The sequence below is a fragment of the Octodon degus genome, unplaced genomic scaffold (assembly GCF_000260255.1).
Source record: "Octodon degus isolate 3935 unplaced genomic scaffold, OctDeg1.0 scaffold00994, whole genome shotgun sequence".
NCBI lineage: Eukaryota > Metazoa > Chordata > Mammalia > Rodentia > Octodontidae > Octodon > Octodon degus.
The window spans coordinates 9,721-14,143 of NW_004525570.1; positions in this window are offsets into that span (position 1 = coordinate 9,721).

The following is a 4,423-nucleotide window of genomic DNA, read 5'->3' on the forward strand; positions in this document are numbered from 1 at the left end:
CTGGGGATGTAGGGAGGCTTCAAAATATGCAAATGAATAGAAGGAATAGACTGGGTTTAGTGGTGCCTCCCTGCAATCTCAGCACTTGGGAAGTGGAGGCAGAGGGTTGCAGAGAGTTTCAGGCCAGCCTGGTGTACCCAGTGAGTTCAAGGGCAGCCTGAACTGCACAGTGAGACTCTGTCTCAAATCTAAAATAATAATTCAAAAAATTAAATATAACATACATTTATTAGCAGAGGCAAGAAGAAAAACCAAATGACTAACTCAATACATGCAGAGAGAGCATCTGACAAAGGCCCAAACCCATTCATGATAAAAACCTCACAGAAAATTGGAGTAGATGGTCTTGATCGCAATCTGATAGAAGGCACCTATGACAGCATGTGATGGCAGAGACCCTGACAGGGGCTGAGGAATGGAACAAGCAAGTTTTATTCCCCCACAGGGTATGATGTTCTACGATAGCAAACTGGGGATTGTTGACCTCAACTGGCCTTTGTAGTGGGTTTGCATACATTTACAAGCAACCACGATAACCACAATGATTCATTTAAAGTTTTACAAAAAGCCACAAGATTAACATTAGAAGGGTTATACATTTTTAATTCAATGTTAATTTGCTTTATTGCTGCCTTCTTATAAAATATATCTATATATCTATCTGTCTATCTATTAAGAAATTACAAAGCAATAGTAAAATCATTAGAGATGATACAGAATTTCACTAAACAAAATGATAAGAATTCAACCATGGTTATTATACTTTATATTGTTGTCCTCAAACTAATTGTTCAGATTCCCAGATACAAGCCTATAAGATTGGTCAAGAAATTATAAAACATTAAACAGGACACAGAAAAAATTAAGCATTAACTCAACCATTCAATGAGGCAGCAAATATCAGCAGGACAATTACCGAGGTATCCTTTGTATATGCACAAATGTTTCATTTTCCTTCCTTCTTTCATTCTTTTCTCCATTCCCTCATGCCAGTGTTCCTTCCTGTTGAACAGATTCTTTCCTTTCACAGCACCTATTGTATAGTTCAGATTTTCTTTATTCTTTCAAGTTCTTATACTAGGAAGACAACCTGATGTTTGCATATGTAAGTCTAATTTATTTCATTGAAGAAAATATTTCTAGTTGCATCCATTTACTTCTGAAAGCCTCGAGTTAGTTTTTTTATAATTGAGCAATACTTCATTGTGTAAAAATATGGCATATCTTTTATCCATTCCTCAGTTGAGCATTCGGCTTATTTCCAAGATTTAGCTATGACAAATTGCACTGCAATAAACGTGGGTGCTTATGTATCACTGTGGTATGTTTTCAGTTCTTTTGGAAGCATACTCACAAAGAGAATTGTTGGTTTGAAAGGGAACTACAATCCTAAATGTTCAGGAATCTCCACACTAATTTTCATAGTGTTTTTAATACTCTACACTCCCACCAACCCTAGAAAAGTGTTGCCTTTTCCAAAAAGACCCTCCAGGAATTCCTACTTGTTAACTTTTGGCGATAGCCATTGTTTCTGGGGTGAGATGGGATCTCAGGGTTGTTTTTATTTGCATTTCATGAATGATAATATTGTTAAGCATATTTTCATATATGTAGTTGCCATTTATATTTACTCATCTGGGAAGAGTATATTAATCCCTGATTCCAATTTTTGGATTGAGTCTTTGAATTTTGGGGGCCTGATTTGTTTTTTAAATCTTTAAATATTCTAAAGAGATGTCCTTTGTCTCAGGGACAATTGGCTAAATTTTTTTCCCAATTTGCAGATTTCTTTTTTACTCTTTTGGTTCCTTTGACATGCAGAAACGTTTTTAAATGATGAGATCCCAATTGTTCTGTCTTTGAAATATTTCCTTTGCAGTTGGATTTTGGTTTATGAGTTCTCCCCTTAACCCATGACTTCAAGATTTCCACCTACATTTTCCCCCACGAGATTTAGTGTTTCTGTTTTAATTTATAAAGGCTTTATCCATTTTCACTCTACTTTAGAACATGTGGAAATCCAGTTTTTCGATCATCATTTATTGAAGACTATCTTTCTTCCAGTGAACATTCTTGGCCACTTTGTCAGAGATAAGGTGGCTGAGTGTGTTTGTAGTTGTTGCTGCACCTTCTAATCTATTCCATTGATCCTCATGTCTGCTTTTTGCCACTACCATGCTGATCTTCTCTCAGTGGCCTTGTAGTACAAGTTCACATTAGGGATTGCGATGCCTCCTGTCTTTCCTTTGTTGCTCAGGATTACTTTTGCCAATCTCAGTCTCCTGCTTCCAGATGAAGTTTAGGAATGCTGTCCCTAGATCTGTGCGGTATACTAATGATAATTTATTGGTATTGCATTGCATTTGTGTAAAAAGTTTGGGATTTTGTCCATTTTCACACTGTTGGTTTTTCCTATCCAGAAACAAAGAATATTTCCATTTCCTGAAATCTCCTTTAATCTGCTTGCTCAGAGGAGTGCCATTTTCACTGCACAGATCTTTTAATTTCTTTGTTGTATTAATTCCTAACTATGTCATTTTGTTTGGATGTTATCACAAAAGGTGTGGTTTCCCTAATTGTTTTGTCCCTGAGTTTGTTGTTTGTGTATAGAAATGCTATTGAGGGACCTGGGAGATAGCTCAGTAGATTAAGTGCTTGCTTGGCATGTGCAAGGGCCTGAGTTCAATCACTGCTTCCAAAAGGAAAAATAATAGACAAAAAATGATATTGACTTTTCTAAATGATAAATCTTTCCTTTAATATTTGTTTATTTATTTATTTGGTACAGGGTCTCTCTCTCTCTCTTTTTTTTCTTTTTTTGCAGAACCAGGGATTGAACTCAGGTCCTTGCGCTTTCCAGGGAAGCGCTTATTCCACTGAACCATCTCCCCAGCCCCTCTTTTTCATTTTTTATTTTTTTCTGTAATTTTAGGGAAGAGTCTACAAGGTATTCAAGGTCTCTGTACTAGATGAGAGTCTCAGTGACTGTTCTGTTTAGTGCCTCCCAAGTGCTAGGATTAAAAGTGCATGTAACAGACCCAGTCTCAGTCACCATTTCAGTGTGCCCCTGGTGTGAGGTCTTCATGGCAGGACCAGAAATCAAACCCCTGAACTTGTGCCTGCATTCAGGCCCCTTAATCTGCTGAGCTATTTGGTTGGCCCATTGGTATAGGGTCCCTCTACACAGCTCCAACTCAGAGTGATCTTAGTGTCTTAAGGTACCCTGTTCTTAGATTACAGGTATGGGCCACTTGCTACCAGGTTTGGTGACCAGGATGACATGCTCTGGATTCCAGGTCTGGCATTCCCTGCAGGTGCTTAGACCACTGGGCTGTCTCCCCAGCCCTTGCTATTGATTTTTGACTGCTGACTTGGTATCCTGCTATACTATTGCATTTGGTCACTAAATTTTCATGTATCCTAGTGCACTTTTGGAAATCTTCTATGTAGAGTATCATGTCATATTCAAATAATGATAATTTCACTTCTTTTCCAATCATTACTACTTTTATTTCTCTCTCTTGTCTAATTGCTCTAGTTAATGCTTCCCAAACTATTTCGAGTAAGAGTAATGACAGTGGACATCTTTGTAGTAATATGTAATCATCTTCTTTAACCAATTTGCTCATTCTTGGTTTGAAGTTCCCATTGTCATCAACCACAATGGTTAGCTCTGTTGATTTCTGGTTTCCTGTCACCTAGACTATTGTTTTCCATCCTTTCACTTTCAGTCTATCAATTTCCATTTGAACTAACTGTGTTTCTTGTATGATGCAGATTGTTGGATTTTTGTTTCTTGATCTACTCTGCCAGTCAGATGTTCTTGATAGGTGAGTTAAAGCCATTTACGTTGATAGTTACAAGAGATATGTATTGGCTTATCTTTCTCAGGTTCCTTTCCTGCTCTTTCCCTCTCTTTAATTACTTGCTCTGATTGGTGATTCCTTTCTATTGTTCTTGAATTTGTAGTCATTTTTGTCTCTTTATCGAATGTCTGTCTGTATTCTCTGTGGGATTAGTTTGGTGATCATGACTTTCATCAGTGGTTCTTTAAGGTAGAGATAATTTATTTCCCCATTACATTTGATAGATCCTTTTGTTGGGAACATCAATCTGGTGGAAGTTGTTTTCTTTCAGGACTTGAAATCCTTCCCTCAAAGTTCTTCTTGTCTTGATGGATTGTGTTGCGAAATTTGCTCTGATTCTGATGGGCTTTCTAGTAGAGGTGATATGTTTCTTTTTACTAACAGCTCTTAATATTCTGTTCTTTTATGAATTTCTGGAATCTTGGTTATTATGTGTCTACCTGAAGATTTATTTTGTTTATAATTAATTTGGGTTGTATATGTCTCACTTAACTGTGTATCAGATTCTTTCCCATAATTGGAGAACTTGTGCTCCTGCTGTTGCACATGGCCTTTTC